Here is an 18,774-nt window from a genome sequence, read left to right on the forward strand (position 1 = left end):
CCTATTGTTTTTTTTTTTTACATTTGGCAACTTTATTGGATGTTTTTTTGAGGCTTGGGTTTTGCCAACCCATCTGAAGAAAATTCCACTATATGATTTTTCACTGGCTAAGCTAACCTACAAATAGGAATTGGCAGCACTGACGAGGCTCGAATTATTATTTGAGGCTCGAATCATTATTTGACGCTCGAATTATTATTTGAGGCTTGAAATTAATATTTGATGCTTGTCGGTATTGCCAACCCACTTCACAAAAATTCCACTATATGATTTTTTACTGGCTAAGCTAACCTACAAATAGGAATTGGCAACACTGACTTATAAACCCACTGGGTCCTCTTGGCATGTTTTTTTCATGATGTGTTGCTAGGCTATTGGGCATTTTGGCGTATACAATGTATATATTTTGAGGAGGGGGGTTATGGCTTTTTATGCTGTACGAATACTGGGAGCTTGACAGTGACAACTAACAGAGTAGGTAAACCTACATCCAGGAACTGGCAACACTAGTTTCTGACAGTGAATTTGAAATAAAATATTAAACAAAATACATGAGTAAGTACTGTGGGTACAAATAGTACCAGTGTTGTGCCCCCCCAACTCCAACTGGGCAACTGGGGGAAATAATTGTACAAGTAGTACAGTGTCCCGGGTTCAAGGACAGAAAATGAGGCTCGGTGAGGCTCGCAGTGTTGCCAACCCCTTACTCGAAAAAATCACCAAGGTTTTTATCTCGGTCTAACCTAATTTAAAGCAAAAAGCTGGCAATACTGCGAATCTCACCGAGCCTCATTTTCTTGCAGTGTTGCCAGCTCGAGCGAGGCGTAGCCTTTTACGGTGTATGTTAACGGTTTGCTCTCGTAAGGCATGAGCCTTATTTTCTCGCAGTGTTGCCAGCTCACCCCAAGAATATTTCACCATGTGATATTTTACAGGCGAAGCTAACCTACAAATGGGAGTTGGCAACACTGGCAACATCAATTGCGGTTTAGTGTTGCCAACTTACCTCAAGAATATTTTACCATGTGATATTTTACAGGCGAAGCTAACCTACAGAGTAGTACAGTGTCCCGGGTTCAACGCCCGAAAATGGCGCTCGGTGGCGCTCGCAGTGTTGCTAACCCCCTACTCGAAAAAATCACCAAGGTTTTTGTTTTTGGGTATAACCTAACCTCAAGCAAGGAGCTGGCAACGCTTGAGGCTTTCTCGCAATGTTGCCAACTCACCCCAAGAATATTTCACCATGTGATATTTCACAAGCGAAACTAACCTACAAATGGGAGTTGGCAACACTGATTAGTGGAGGTGCACGGGTTCTACAACATCAATTGGCGATCAGTGTTGCCAACTCACCTCAAGAATATTTCACCATGTGATATTTTACAGGCGAAGCTAACCTACGAATGGGAGTTGGCAATACTGGCAACATCAATTGGCGATCAGTGTTGCCAACTCACCTCAAGAATATTTCACCATGTGATATTTGACAGGCGAAGCTAACCTACGAATGGGAGTTGGCAACACTGACTAGTGGAGGTAGCCGGGTTCACCAGCATCAATTGGCGATCAGTGTTGCCAACTCACCCCAAGAATATTTCACCATGTGATATTTTACAAGCGAAGCTAACCTACGAATGGGAGTTAGCAACACTAGCAACATCAATTGCGGTTCAGTGTTGCCAACTCACCCCAAGAATATTTCACTATGTGATATTTGACAGGCGAAGCTAACCTACGAATAAGAGTTAGCAACACTGATTAGTGGAGGTGCACGGGTTCACCAGCATCAATTGCGGTTCAGTGTTGCCAACTCACCCCAAGAATATTCCACCATGTGATATTTTACAGACGAAGCTAACCTACAAATGGGAGTTGGCAACACTGACTAGTGTAATCAACCCGGTTCTGTGCCATCAATTGCGGTTCAGTGTTGCCAACTCACCCCAAGAATATTTTACCATGTGATATTTTATTTCCAAGTCCCGGGGACACCAATGTATATCGTGATTTTTGTAAACCTCTCTCGGGAACGATGTGCCACACACACGCGCGCGCGCCTATCGGCAGATTACGTTTCGCGTATTTATTTGTTGCGCTGACACAGCGTGATGAGTAAATAATGCATTTTCTCATTTTTGAAGTACGAATGCATTTTATCGTAATCTTCCAAGTCCCGGGGACACTAATGTTTGTATATCGTGACCTTTGTAAACCTCTCTCGGGAACGATGTGCCACACACACGCGCGCGCGTGCTGGCGCCTCTTATTATTTTTGTATTGTGACTCAAGCAAACAAACAAATAATTTTTTTTATTTTTTTAGGATTCCTAGCCTCTAACCTCGCCAGGGTGCGTGGTGCCCAACCCAAAAAGGTTCTAACGGCTGTGGTTATGGATAACCACACCTCTGTAGAGTTTTCATGTGTTTTTTTTTCTCTCAAACTTCCATGAAACTCTACAGAGGACCTCCGTAATGCATGCAACGTGTACTAACGACTCTAGTGTTATTTGATGTTGTAATATTTTTGGATATAGAGTTTTATTGTGAGATATGTTTATTATAATATTTTTGATGAAGATGGAGAATGTGTGTGTTATAAAAACTAAAGTTGCATGCTTTTTTTTCTAGTGTGTGTGTGTGCTTGATGTTCGACAGCATCTGAAACGATAAAAAAAGAATTTTATTGTTAATTTTCTCATGTAAAAACAACAAAATTTTGTGCAAATTCTGATTGTCTCGTGCTATAGTGCAAAAAACTGATGAAAAAAAGATATTGTAACTGATAATTGGTGAAATTGACATTGTAACTGATCTGAACTAGAGAAATTCGTATTATTATTGTGCTAGCACAAAATTTTTATTGTAACTGATTGTGCTAGTACAAAAATTTCTTATTGTGCAAGAAAAAATGTTAAAAACCTGTTAAAACTGCTCTGTGACCCTCTCGTTTTTCACGTCGTAGGCGAAAGACTTCTCTGCAATCAGGATGACGCTGCACACGGCATCATCGGGCAGCGCGTCGTGGAACTCGCAGACGATCTTGATGTTGGTGCGATCGTTGACCACCACCTGCTTCCTCTTCGTCGTGTTGATGACGAACATCGGCCTGCGGATTTTGAATTCGCTGGGCGTGTAGTACACGTCCACGTTTCCCTCGGTCACGCGCTTGTAAGCCGTGTAAGCTTCGTAAAGTTTGAGGTAATCGTCTTTGGTCATGTCGAGGTTGTAATTCTCGCGCGGGAACACTTCGTTCCTACCATTCTTGAGATAAACGTTCTTGATCTTGCAGTCGTCGAACTTGCTGGAATCTTTTTCCTGGTTGTTATCGCGCCCGGTCTGAAAGAGCACTACGACGAAATCTGGCATGTCGAACTGTATGTTGTTGAACTGAGTCGTCACGTCGAATTCCATGTGACTTCCCGACGCCAACTTCTGCACGCACTGGTAACCGTGAAAGTGAATCGGCACCTGCGGACTCTTCAAGATCTCCGCTTTGTACTTGAGGGCGTAGTTTGTTTCGTATTCCACGATCGGCATTCTCAATTCCATGCTCCGGATGACGCACTTGGCTGCTTCGGGTAATGTGTTGGCTATCGGCGTGCCGTCGGCGTTCAAGTTGGTGTATCGCATCAGTGCGTTGTTGTCGTTGGCCGCTCTTCGAAACGTGACGCGCAATCCTCCCTTCCACATGATCTCTTTGTAGTCGGAGAAGAATCCCGGTAGCAGACGCATGGGAAAGAGCACCGTGTGACTTCTAGTCGATATTTTGGTCCCCGCTTCGAATCCTCCCGCCTGGTAGTATGCTGCGTCTGTTTTGGATAATTTCAATGTTCCCACTGCCGTCGACGTGATGCCTGGATAGTCTATTCTGTCTATGACGATGTTGTGTTTCCTCACCTCCACCTGCGAGAACAGGTGAGGTACGAAGTTGTCCACGAGTTTCAAATTTGCATTGGGCGGAAACGCTTCTCCGCTTTCTTTCTTCACCACGTCGAATTGAAGGTAGAGGTCCGCTCTGTGAGGATGAACAAACCCGTCCCCTACGTCCACGTCGTATTCGATCTCCCTGTTCGCTTCGTTGAGATTAGCAAACGTGCGACGGTTCGGAGGGAAAGATTGCAATTCGTAACTTTCGATTTGTTCCATTTTCACTATGCGTGTTATTTACTATACGTTGATCTCCACGATGGCCGTCGTAGTGGCACCTGCGAAATCCACCACCTCTTCTTTCTCGTTCGTCACTACCAACTCTATGTCGTCTATGCGGTTGCGACATACTGGAAAATAGATCGGCGAAGAGGGCGTGTAGATAATCGGTTCCATGAATTCGGAATTGGGTTTGAATGTGGCGATGATTCCCGTCTGCTTGTGACTTCCCAGCAACCCCCCGTCCGAAGATTTAGTGATCATGCCTTTCGCCACGTTACAGTGAACGTTCAGAGTCTCTATGGCCAGAAATTTAGGAATGTTTGCTGCCGTGTGCTTGATGCCAGCTTCGAGTTTTGTGTTGTTCTCGAAACCTAAAAGTTCCCCCATGGTGCCCAGGTCCACGGTCTCCGTCGCCGACACGATTTCCACTCTGTGCGTGACCGAATTTTGAGAAAGGTACGTGCCTTTGGGTAATTGAGCTTGCAAAGTGGAAAGATTGTATTGACCTGGCGTGACGACGATGTGTTCGCTTCCGACGCTAATTTTGTTGTTGTGATGCGTGACGTTAGGTATGAGGTACATGCTGTAGAATGCACGCAGAGCTACGGATTTAGGATAGACGATGTCGTCGTGCAGCGTGAGTTTCAAGATCGAAGATTCGCTCGTGAGATGGAACACGCCCATCGTATTTAAGATTCCACAATGTTTTCTGAAAATGTTCCACCGACGGGTTATTTATTTTAGACATGTATGCGAGAACAGAAAGGCATAGGTGGCCGCAGTTAACATCGGTGAAACCCTGGATGCGTTTGTCATTGTAGTAGAGGTTGGCAACACTGAGATACTTCACCAACCTGGCAGGCGGTGTGCCACCGAACGAATCGAAAACAAATGCATTGTTATCGTCAATTTTGAGGTAGCATATCCAATGTGTACCAGGATTTTTGTAACTGTCCAGGTTGACCACGCCATACTCTTTTTTCTTCACAGCAGAGGGTAGAGAATCGGACATGAAAACACCCCTGAAGTTTCTTATTCCCAACAGTTCGATTAGAGATTCAATATCGAAGTTGGACAGGGCTTCTTCTTTTTTTATATTTTTTCAAAGCATCGAGGTTGTTTTTTTGCTTTTTGGTTATACCTTTCCCCTTCTTCTCCATAGCCAGATTGTGACGTTTTTGTTCTTCCAGTTCCGCCTTGTTCTTCTTCGAGTCGATGACGGTTTTCGCGATGGCGGCGCTTCCGCCGGCCAAACTTCCAACGGCCCCCAATGCTGCCAGGATGGCCGGGATGCTGAATATGAAACCTCCGATTTTTTGCTGTTTCCGCGAACGCTGCAAGCGTCTCAATTGAGGTGTGCTGAGAAGTAATTTCATTCCGTGTCCTTTCGTCAAGCAAGAACGTTTCTTCTCGCGTTGTTTCTTGGTGAGTAACCCATCGAGGGCACCTAGATTTTTCAGATTGGAGTATGGTATTTGGTACACGACACCCTTGGGCTTCATGTTGATGCTCTATATGTTATCTTCACGGTATGTTATTTATATATATGTTCTGAGATTTTTTTGTTTTGTGTAATTTTTTTCGGTATGTTATTTATATATAAATGTTCTGAGATTTTTTTTGTTGCGTGTAATTTTTTTTTCAAGGATATACTCCGCGCAGAACCGTTACACAAATTCTATTACGTGCTTTGTTTTCTTACCAAGAAGTTCCTTTGTACCCTTGTACACGATTTGAGTTTTGTTCTCGATTAAAATAGCTAGCTTCTCGTCGGATAACATGTTAGCATATCGATCTGGTAAAAATAGACTGTATTGTGCGTTGAGCAACAGACGCACTTTGGGGCCATACTGGGTAGAAACGATTGAACCGGAAGTTATCGTGTAAGGTTTGTCAACTTCCAATTCCTGAATTTTTACATATTCGACTGACAAATTTAGCATTTGTTTCAATGCTTGGAGATCACACATGTTTTTTTCACTCATATCGAAGAGAAATTTCAGTGTGTTATAGAAATTTATTTTTTTTACAATGTGTGTTATTTATATATACACCGAAAATTATTTTTTTTCACGATGTGTGTTATTTTATATATATTTTTTTCACGAGATTTTTGTATCGAAGATTTTTTTTGTCTGTGTTAGAGGAAGAAAGTTTGTGCTTCGGAAAACGCAATGATGTGCGTGATGATATCTTCCGTCTCTTGTTTCGATTTATGCCAATCATCTGTGAATCGTCTTCTCCCCTGCCTCGCCTCGTGCAGTTCATCTAACCTATTGTTTAATTTTTCCTCTACAGCCGAAAAAAGAGTGTCGAGATCGCCACACCTCATGCCGCCAATCTCCCGAAGATAATTCTTGACACCCATTTCACAAGGGGTGCGAAATTTTTTTTTACTGTACTGTATGTTATTTATATACCCCACCCAAGTTTTTGTTTTGTGTTCATGGCGATGGTGGTGCCCAGTGCTGCAACTCTTTCTCCCAGCGAAGCGTCTCTGCTGACGAATCTTTCGAAAGCTGCGTGCTCTAATTTTCTGTCTGCTTCGTGACGTGCATCCAGATCGGTGCGAGTGGTGTTGTAGGCGATGTCGTGATCTTTGCATGCGGCGTCCAACGGATTTACACCCTTGTCTCCTCTCTTCAATCTTTTCTCGAGTTTGGTACCCGGTCCGCAGTACTGGTAGCCGGGTAAATGCATCTCGAAAGGTAACTTGTTGATGATGTCGTTCACGAGTCCCTTTCCTTCGGCCACGTTCCAGAATCTCGGAGGCAGCGTGTTGATAATTTTAATGAGGTAACCTATGCCCTTGTCGTCGTTCACGATGAAGTTGGAAAATTTTGTGCTGATCATGTCCACAATTCCTACCTTCTCGTTGTAGAAATTACGATTGCCTGCATTCTCCTCTCCTGCAATAACCAACAACCTGTCTATGAGCTTGCGCACGTCGTCCACCCACACAAACTCTTTGGGCAGGGTGTTGTAGAGTTTGACGCCGCTGCCTGTTTTCACCTGGTTCCATATCGGCTTGATGAGATTTCTGTACTTCTCGCCGCTGCTGGATTTGACCCTATTCTGCGTGGCGTCGTTGTTTTGGTACAAGGCATCCGTCATGATCAAAATTTCCTTGTAACTCTGGTAATCTTCGTCGGTGTAATCTTTCGGCTGCTTTTTGGCAACGAGTTCCCACAGTCCCACCGTACCCGGGTACCTGTTCCAACTATCCTTCTCGCCTAAATTAACTTTAATGTCGTTACCTTCGAAGGTCACCTTCGATTTTCCAATCTTCCAAACCACACCCTCGTTGGTTTCCATACTTGGATACAATCCGAACACTTCATCCTTGTCGAACTTCCCTGTGCTCAGGTAGTCTCGTGCCAAAGGTCCCAACTCGATTTTATCCGAAGACGTGCTGCTTATGGCTTGACGTCTTGGCGGTACGTCTCTTAGTTCGAACGGCGTCGAAGGAATGCTCGAAATGGGCGTGGGTACGGTGTAACTTTTAGCTGCAAGTGGTACGAGTTCGTTGATCAAATTTTTATTTTGTTCTGTGACGCCTTTAATTTCTTTACCTAGATCGCTGATGGCGTCGATCACAGGTTGATCTTGACGTTTTTTCTCTTCGTAGAATCCGCGATTCTCGGATTTCCAACCTTTGAAGCGTTTCGCGAGGTAGTTTCGCAACTTGAGATTTTCGTCTTCGATTTTTCGTTTCGTCATAACGTTATTTATACACGTCGTTTCTCACAACGTTGCAACGTTTAGAAAGTCGTTGATTTTGTTTCTGTATTTTCCTTCGTTGGGTTTTCTCGTCATGTCGATCGTCGCGAATCCGAAATCGTCACTGTTCCAACAGTGGGAGCAGCAGCGTTCCGAAAATTGATTGTAGTTCATGTCTCCGCCTACGTAGTCATCGTACGCGTGCTTGAGGTTGGTGTGATCTTGACGAAACAAACATATGAAATTAGCGTTGTCGCGTACTAACTGTTTTGGAATTTTGGAAAACGTTTGAGCTAGGAAGAAGCAATCTATTCCTTTGTGACGACCTTGCGTGAAAAAATTGCGAATTTCATTTTGATTTTCCAGGATGACATCGTCGAACACAACGACTGAATTTTCACGACAATCGTCGAGTGGCTTTATTTCCGAAGCGAACGTTGCAATGTCCAGACCATCGTACAGTTTCATCAGTTGCTTGTATTTCGCTTGTTCGAGACTTTTCGAAAATACGTAGAGGTGCCTGTTCTTCCAATCTAACCAATTCGGTGCGAGGAGAAAATTGTCCACGAGCAGTGTTGTTTTCCCACACCCCGAAGGACCTACGATCAGACAGCGGATGCTGTCGGGAAGCAACTCGCCGTTCTTTTTTCTCGTTTGACTTTCCGAATCCGGTAGACGTTTCACCACGTTCCATGTACTTACAAGATCACTTCGTTCGCGTTGATCCAACTTTTTTCTGGAAGCCCCAGCCATTTGACAAACAGTTTGTTGCCTTTTCTACGCAATACTTTCTCGATGAGGTACGTGTCGGGATGTTTTGTTTTAGAGAGCTCCTCTTCGTAAAATCTTCCTTTCAAAATCTCACCGCTACTATCTTTTATTATATACGTGTGACGGTTTCCGGGTAGAACTCGAACCACGGTAAAAAGTTCCGTGCTCCAGTTTCGTGTGAAACCTCTGTCGAACGTTTGCTTCAATTTACTGACCCTCACCTGGTCTCCAATTTTGTATTTTGATTTCTTGGTAGTTGTGGGAGTGTACTTTGGACAGTAAACTGTAGAAATTAAACGCTGCTCGTCGGACTTGGTAACGTCAACTGGCTTCATGCCTATCGTTCTGTGTACCGTATCATTATAGGTATCGACGAGTTCCGGCAGTATGTCGACCCATTTGTAATTCCCCCGAAGGGTGAATTGTTTCCACATGTGTGTTTTCAAGGTTCGATTAAATCTTTCCACGATGCTGGCTTTGATGTGACTGAAGGTTGAATAATGTCGAATATCATGTTTTTGAATAAACTTTTGGAATACGGCATTGTAAAATTCTTTACCGTTGTCTGTTTGCAAAAACCGTGGTCGTCTGTCGCTTTCGCGAAAAATTGTCTTGAATGCTTCCGTGACGCACGTTCCCGTTTTGGCTTTCAAAGGTAGAGCCCATGCGAATTTCGAAAACGTGTCTATGACGGTGAGGAGGTACTTGTTGCCCTTGTTCAATTTATGCACATTTTTTAGATTGCCGCTGCTCATCTCCACGAGGTCACTTTGCCAGAGGTCATCGATTCTCTTGGTTACCACCGCCAAACGTTCGTAGTTGCGGCGTGCAGGTTTATGCAATTCTTCGACGATGGCTTGCCTCGACATTTCTTAGAGATTACGTTTGAAGAGAAGCACCAGCGTGATGGGATTCAAAGAGGGTGGCACCTCACCTGTGTTTTGAACGATCAGCTTATCGCCGGCACTCACGTCAAAAACGGTAAGATCTTCGTCTTCGTGTATTTCATATATGTTGCGCGTTTCGTTCCAACGTGCCAAAGGAATGTTTCCTGCTTTCTGAACACCACGATTCGATATCAAGGTCATGGTGGGAACGCTAGCTTTTCTGCCGTGAGACCAGTACGAAAATTCATTTATCTGAATTGTGCCATCGAGGAAAAACTTGTAGTACGGATGATAAGGATGCAACATGTACAGTTTGTTACCTTCGACGAACGTGGAGATTCTCTGTTGATTGGGTACGCTGTTGATTTCGATGGCTTGCAGAGAATGCAGTTTAGCGAATTTAGTATCGACGCTAACAAGGTTGCTGTGAAGCTGTCCCAGTGTATTTTGTACGGGCAACAAATATTCGACTATGGTATCCGCTACTGTAGAAAATGACGGTTTGATTTTCACTTCCACGTTCAACTGCTTGTAGTTTTCGTTAAGTTCTTGCAACTTGGCACCGAAAGAGGCCAGCGTCGATTCCTGCGTGGATTCCAGCACTCCAACTTGATCTCTGATGTTGACGACGATACTCTGAAGGTTCTCGACTTGATTCAATTTCGAACTTTTCTCGGTAAGATCGTTCACGATGCTTCGCATCTCGGTAAACTGCGTGTGAAGGTCGGTGACACTTTGCGAAGTGGGCAGCGTCGACACCAGCGAAGCAAGTTCGTCTCGAATCTGTTCCACGTTCGCCGTTTCCGTTTCTAGTCGTTTCAGCATACGTGATATGCTTCTTTTCAAAGCATGTAATTCTTTTGAGGTGGGGAGATTGGCCACCCTACTTTCGAGATCGCTCAATGAATTTTTGATGTCACTCGAATCGGTTAGTGCCGTCACGGCCGTTTTCAATTTTTCCAAATCTTCGCTCGAAGGCACGCTCGTCCGTAACGATTCCAAGTCACCCTGTATGTTGTCCAGTACGTGATGAAAATGAGCAAGGTTCGATTCGATATTCAAATTTTCTAAATATTCGATCTTCTGCTGAACCGTGCTTAACGTGTCTTGAATGCTCGTTAACGCGTTCGCTTCAGCGTGAATATTTTTAATTTCTTCGTTGATCAACTCCAGAGACGCCTGAAGCGTAGCGATAGTGGTTTGAATGTGTTCGAAATCTTGATAAGCCTCCAATTGAATTTTTATGTTCGCAACACTTTTGCCGATGACCTGCAGTTCGTCTGACGATGGTAGGTTTGTCATGGTATCTTCCAAAGTCTGTAACTTGGATTTAATTTCTTCCAACGTGTCGGCGAATTCTTCTTGTAATTTGGAAACAACAACATGCAAGCGTTCTACATCAATATCCTTCACGACGGTTTGAAGTTCAGAGAAATTCTTTTCGATTGTCGAAGTTCGTTCTTCGATTTCGAGTTTCAATTTTTCCAAATCTTCATTTTTCGATTGAAATTGCTGTAATTTGGCCAAATCATTTTGAAGCTTATCCACGCTCAACTGTATATTTTGAACGTTGTCGTAAGAAGGTACGTCGACATAATTTTTTATGAGCGTTTTCAGTTCGGAATCGATTTTCAGAATGGGGTCGAGACATTGCGTTTGGAGCGTAGCGATCTCGGACTCTAAACTTTTGTTTAAGGTCTCCTGCAAAGCGATCAAATCGCTCCTCAACTTTTTAATTCGGACGTCCAACATGAGAATCTCTTCTGCGTGGTCTACACGTTTGGTGTTGCCGAAAATATCGTTAGGCATTTTGGTTAACGGTTATTTATAATAGGATAGACGATTCGTAATTCTACGAAGAGAGGAATGAGTTTGTCGTAATCTCCTAGGAGTTCCACGTATAAACAATCTCCTGCAGAAACATCGTATGTAATGTTAGAAAGCATCTTGTCGTGCTTGATTCGAAAAATGTTCTTGCCGGTAGATATTTTGATTTCGCCTACGTTTTCCGGATTCACGGCAATTTGAAGTTTTCCATCGATCGGAATTTCGTAGAAATGTAAATTGTTGTTGAAGACGTAAAACATCTTGCCCACATCGTCATCCAATTTCGTCCAAATGCTGTTAAGGTGAACAATCAGTAGACCGTTGAGTTTAGTTAACATGGAAGGTAGAAATTCATGATCTGCCGTCGCGCGGTGTACAGTCTCCATGTTGGTTTGTTTTCGGAAACCAAAAAGATTCATATTATGCTGGTTATTTAAAATACGGTCAAAGTTTTTTTTGTAATAACAGTCAGTGTTTTTTTTGTAATAACTAACAAAATGATTTTTTTTTGTTTTTTTTTGTTTGTTTTTTATGAATCTTCTGTTGAAGATGTGCATATGTTGCAGGTTTTGCTTTCTGCTAAACGATAGTGCCCCCACGGCAGTGTGTGGATTCCACATTGGAGAACGCACCTCTTGTCGTCGTTGGGATCCAGGGCAATCTTCCTCACCTTGTTGGTGGTCAACACATGGTCGACGCTCTGGATGCGCTGTTCTGCTCTTAGAATCGACGACCTGGTCTTGAGGCAATCCATGAAGTCCTCGAATGTGAGATGCTCCCGAACCACCTGTCTGCCGACACCCTTGGCCTTCTTGGTAACGCTACCCTCGGCTTTGATGGTATAGGCCTTGGCGCGAAGACCTACAAACTCAAGAATCACGTCTCCGTCCTTCTCGTCCTTGAGTTTACCGGGCACCTTCTTGTTTCGGGCCAGGATACCGTACTTGTTGTGCTGGGGATAGCCCGAGGTGTCGAAGAGGTTAACCAAAGATGGAACTCTGGCTATATCCCCGTATGCATCGGGTGAACGGACGTGGTACACCAAGCTGTCCGTGTCCGTGTAGAGAAGCGAGATGTTGTGGTCGTAGTGTGGACGTAATATGTCGTAGTACGTCTCGAACATGTGGAGCTTGCTCAGATCCAGAACAGTGGCTCCGACGTAGATGGGCTTGGTGAGTTTCACCACACCTTGCCTCATGTGAATCAGAGCCAGCTGCTCGTTGTAGATTGTTCGAGACTTGAACAATAGACTCGCGACAAGCTGACGACATAGCTCTTTCCTCGTCACCAATTTTATGTCCACGCGATTCCGTACATTCTCCATGGTCTTGCCAAACACCGCATTATTCATGAGCTTGAAGAAATCCTTATCAAGCTCGGACTCGGCTTTTTTGCGGTGTTCAGTGTTGACATCAATATATGGACGCAACCACGGAGAATGCTCGAACTTGAGGATGCGATGAACTGCGTGGACCGTGACCCCTCGCTGCATCAACCACCGGAGATTCTGGTAGTGCAGAACGTAATTCTTCTTGGGTTCGAAATCCATGACGAGCTTCTTCTGGTTGGAATCGGGTGGACACTTGAACTCGGGTGCAGGGGGGAGATCGCAGAACAAATCCTGCAGCTTCTCGGAGAACTCAAGATCCACCTCGGCGAAGAACCCATGTTCCGAATCGTCGAAACCTTTAACGTCGAAGTTGGAAGGGTCAGCCCACTCGAACCCTCTAAAAGGGAGTGGCTGCATCATGGAGTGCCCGTACAAGTTATTCACGTCCGTGTGCATGATGTAGCTCGACGGTTGGGTGGAGTCGTAGCCAATAGCCATGTGATGGTTGTTGGCGCGCGCGCGCCGTTGCGACACCTGGACCATGCCACCCCGCACGGCACGTTCCACAAACAGCATCATGTCCACGTCCGAAAAAAGCTCCAGCTCGATTTTCGTCACCAGAAACATGGCCGACCACGCCAGTCCGGGGAGACTATAGAAGTAGGCGGGATCCAGGTGGTAGATTTTCATTGCAGTCGCACGGAACGTCTGGAACACGTCGGCGAGGAGCGTCACATCAAGTTTGAGGTAGGCATTGTGGTAGTCCTCGAAAGTTCGACAACCCAGCTCGCACCACATGGACTGGGCGTGGTGATATTCTTCGTCGGTGATGTTTGAGCCTCGTAGCTGACTGTAGAACTTCGCCTGGGGAGGTAGCGACGTCTCCGCAAACTTGGTACGGTCTGTGATGTATTCGTAGGGGTAGACCCCCTTACGCGTGAAGAGACCGGGGTCCAAGTTTGGAAAATTCGCAGAGGTGATGCGCATTTGTTCGTTGCTCAGCTTTTTCGTCAGGGCATCGAGGCTGGCCGGGAGTAACCTCAGGGAGTCGAGGAAGCGAAGCTCGACGGTAGAGCCGGATTCTGGGATCGACACTCGCTTGCTCACACTGATGTAACGCTCCTCGTTCTGGGCCAGGACGTTAATTCGCATGTCGTTGTACCCAAGATGCTTGATCAGGTGGTGAAAGTCGTATCCCGAGCCATTGTGAAAAAACACAGGGATAAAGTACGGGTCCCGGGCCATGAGGTTGCATCCGTTGCACCAAGGACCTACGTACCTACCGTTAAAGTGATCGTGGTGATGGACTTTACGGTTGTTGGCGGTGTACTCCTTAACGCAGACAGGGCAAGCGATGGCCTCGTCGTGTCTACGTTGATCGTCGGGGGACAGTGGGAGCATAGACTTGGGGGCCAACAGTATCTTCCCTATCTCGATGGCCTCGACAACCATCCTCTCGAGGAAGTGTTTGGCTGCGTCGAGACCACTGTACACGTAGGGCTCAGGGGGGATGTGTTGGTCTCGTCGCACCACAACGTATGCGAAACTGGATGCCTCGTGAAGTTGGTAAGGGGTGGTGGAGGAAACTTCGGGGTCGGGATCGCAAGTAGACAGGGGTTTGAGAAAAGCCTCGAAATCCGCGATGATGATAGCGGGGTGCTCCACCATGGCACCGTGCATGCGGAAACGCTCCACGGTGCCAGGTTTGGGCAAAACTGCTACCCCAGGCTCGTTGGCATTGCAATAAAGTTTGTGGCGAGCGAGTTTCTCGGCAGCGATGTTGTGACCTCTGATGCGCTGGTAATCCTGCCGTTCTCGATTACGAAATATAGACAAGCACCTGGGACAAACTTCTATGTGGGTTTTGTCTTTGCTCAGCTGGCTCGAAACAAGTCTAGAGAGAGAACGGATGAGGGTGTAGTGATGGTGAGTTTCATTCTTGATGAGCAGAAGGTGAATTTCCTGCGCACCGTCGTCGTCTACGTCGCTCACCCGAATGGGGTACACCACATTTTCGTCGATGAGGCCATAAACGTTGATGGCCAACCGAGGGTTGTGTGTACGGGCCTCGAACTTGCGAATGTCCGAAAGCGCCACCGGATAGTCGATCCCAGCCATCGCATCTTCCAGCTCTGGCTCGTAGGGTAGGTAGTGGGTAACGCGTTTTGGTTGGTTTTTTGGCTCAACAGGGTGTAATGCTGCAAGCACCGACCAGAGAAAACACTTGGCGTCACTGTTCTGAATGTTCAGGACGGCCTTCTTTGTCGCAATGGCAGATGGTAAGCGGACGTAGCTGGAGGCGGAGAGAGGCACAAACTTGCAAAGTTTGACGCGCAGTTCGTGAGGCTCACCACACAGCGAACCCCCCGAGCCCTTGGCTTGATGTTCCTCCTGCTTTGTCACCAGCTCCTCGGCAAACTTGTTGTAAATAACCTCGAGGTTGTCGACATCCGCCAGATGCAGCGTCTTCGCCTTGGTGTTGTGGCAGAAGCTGTAAATTTCATCAGACGACTTCTTGTACTGGCAACGTAGCGATGCGTAGAATTTGATGGAGTGCGTTGCAAGCGCATCGCCGAGGATGGAAATAATTTGGGCTTGCACGTTCTCCAAAAAGCTACGCACATCGCATGAGTCCTCCGAAGTAAGAGGAAAATCCTCTAACAAACGCTCGAAAGCAGACTGGCTCGCTTTTATCGCAGGCTTGACGCGTTTGGCGGGTGGTGCATTGATGGAGGCTGCTTCTGCCTTCCTCTTGGTGGAGGTCGAAGGCTGGGCCCCAGATGTATTTTTGCTTAGACAAGTAAGCTTATGCTTCTTGGCATACGCAATTGTAATGTGTTTATTGCATCCGGAACACAGTTCGGTGGCAGCCAAATGCTTGCCTGGCACGCAGGTGCGACAATGTCTTGCAAAATTTTTGCTTGATATGGTTGTTTTGCACACAGGGCAACTTTTCATGGAACGCATTTTTTTCGGGGTATGTTTATTTATATGTGATCTGTTGGTGGTAGAGTGTTGTCTTCCTCAAATATGTGTTTTAATCAACTCTATAAAAAAAAAAATAAAAAAAAATATATAAGAAAAATATGATTGTAGATAGAAAAAGCACAATAAATATTGTATGCATGTGTAATTCTATTTAGCTTATTTTTGCTAGACACGAATCTTCTTCAGATTTTATTGCCCACTAATATATTTTTCTACCAATCTAATAGAGGTGTGAAACTATGAAAATGTTCTGAGACAATCTTCTCTAGAACATTCTCCCCCAAAGCTAATGTTAACAACCTGTTGTAACCTAAGCATCGTGTGTATTGCATCCGGCGAAGCCACGCTAACGCCCAAGCAGCTCGCTATTATGTACCTGCACGCTCCGGATGTGCTGACGATCTTCCATCCCAGCTCGCTGTTGTGTGCCTGCATGCTCCAGATATCTAATAATCTTCGGGCATCTCACCCGCTCTGAAACAAAATATAAACAAAACAAATTGTATACGCCCAAGCAGCCCGCTATTATGTACTTGCACACTCCGGATGTTGGGGGTAGGTGTACTGACGAGGCTTGCCGTTGTGTAACTTCCGTCGTCCCAAAGCCTACGTATTGTTGAATTTGCGTTATTGTGTCAACATTGATAGCACACGCAGAGAGGAGAGGGAACAAAATTGTAGTTTTTCTAGATGTGTTTGCACCATATTACAGAAAATAAAAAAGAAGCACGCGCGCGCGTGTGTGTGGCACATCGTTCCCGAGAGAGGTTTACAAAGGTCACGATATACAAACATTAGTGTCCCCGGGACTTGGAAGATTACGATAAAATGCATTCGTACTTCAAAAATGAGAAAATGCATTATTTACTCATCACGCTGTGTCAGCGCAACGAATAAATACGCGAAACGTAATCTGCCGATAGGCGCGCGCGCGTGTGTGTGGCACATCGTTCCCGAGAGAGGTTTACAAAAATCACGATATACATTGGTGTCCCCGGGACTTGGAAATAAAATATCACATGGTAAAATATTCTTGGGGTGAGTTGGCAACACTGAACCGCAATTGATGGCACAGAACCGGGTTGATTACACTAGTCAGTGTTGCCAACTCCTATTTGTAGGTTAGCTTCGTCTGTAAAATATCACATGGTGGAATATTCTTGGGGTGAGTTGGCAACACTGAACCGCAATTGATGCTGGTGAACCCGTGCACCTCCACTAATCAGTGTTGCTAACTCTTATTCGTAGGTTAGCTTCGCCTGTCAAATATCACATAGTGAAATATTCTTGGGGTGAGTTGGCAACACTGAACCGCAATTGATGTTGCTAGTGTTGCTAACTCCCATTCGTAGGTTAGCTTCGCTTGTAAAATATCACATGGTGAAATATTCTTGGGGTGAGTTGGCAACACTGATCGCCAATTGATGCTGGTGAACCCGGCTACCTCCACTAGTCAGTGTTGCCAACTCCCATTCGTAGGTTAGCTTCGCCTGTCAAATATCACATGGTGAAATATTCTTGAGGTGAGTTGGCAACACTGATCGCCAATTGATGTTGCCAGTATTGCCAACTCCCATTCGTAGGTTAGCTTCGCCTGTAAAATATCACATGGTGAAATATTCTTGAGGTGAGTTGGCAACACTGATCGCCAATTGATGTTGTAGAACCCGTGCACCTCCACTAATCAGTGTTGCCAACTCCCATTTGTAGGTTAGTTTCGCTTGTGAAATATCACATGGTGAAATATTCTTGGGGTGAGTTGGCAACATTGCGAGAAAGCCTCAAGCGTTGCCAGCTCCTTGCTTGAGGTTAGGTTATACCCAAAAACAAAAACCTTGGTGATTTTTTCGAGTAGGGGGTTAGCAACACTGCGAGCGCCACCGAGCGCCATTTTCGGGCGTTGAACCCGGGACACTGTACTACTCTGTAGGTTAGCTTCGCCTGTAAAATATCGCATGGTAAAATATTCTTGAGGTAAGTTGGCAACACTAAACCGCAATTGATGTTGCCAGTGTTGCCAACTCCCATTTGTAGGTTAGCTTCGCCTGTAAAATATCACATGGTGAAATATTCTTGGGGTGAGCTGGCAACACTGCGAGAAAATAAGGCTCATGCCTTACGAGAGCAAACCGTTAACATACACCGTAAAAGGCTACGCCTCGCTCGAGCTGGCAACACTGCAAGAAAATGAGGCTCGGTGAGATTCGCAGTATTGCCAGCTTTTTGCTTTAAATTAGGTTAGACCGAGATAAAAACCTTGGTGATTTTTTCGAGTAAGGGGTTGGCAACACTGCGAGCCTCACCGAGCCTCATTTTCTGTCCTTGAACCCGGGACACTGTACTACTTGTACAACAATTTGTACCTAATTGTACAATACTTGTACCTAATTGTACAACATACATATACACAGACATAAAAGAGAGAGCCTTCTCACAACTTACTTTATGTACAATTTATATGATTTTACAACTGTGAAAAGAAAGCATATGTGTTCTGTATGCACACATTTATTCTTATTTTTCGAAGTTGAATGTAAGCACATGTTTTTATGTTCTCGTAATACTAACCTTCCTCCACTGATTTTAAATTGTTTCCATCTGGTTTTTTTTTGTGTTATTTCCGTATGCACGCAACATTTACTTTCATAATGCCACGGGGACGAAAAAAAACATGCATACTTCTGTTTTTTTACATGTATGTATGTATGTATGTAATGCGATTTGTGTGGGGGCCAAAATTTTGAACTTATGGCTTAATTAATCTGCATGAATGCTTAATGTTTGATTTTTTTATTTCTAGTTCGACATGAGATATACACAATTTTTATTTTTTTGAAGTACAGTTAATATTACCTAGTTCGGGTTAAGCTGTAACATACAACTAGCGATCCACACGACCACCTGACACAGACAGAGAGAGTGTGAGCAAATTCAAAGTGTGATCTATTGTGAACTAAACTAACCTCACTCACCCACCCACATATAGTTTTACAGGTAATTCAAAAAGCAGAAAGTAGTACATAGCATGACAGGTCGATCTATCGTAAACTAAACTAACCTCACTTGCCCACTCACATATAGCCTTACAGGTGACTCAAAGGC

Source organism: Lepisma saccharinum, chromosome 13, assembly GCF_977018435.1.
Source record: "Lepisma saccharinum chromosome 13, izLepSacc3.1, whole genome shotgun sequence".
Taxonomy (NCBI): Eukaryota; Metazoa; Arthropoda; class Insecta; order Zygentoma; family Lepismatidae; genus Lepisma; species Lepisma saccharinum.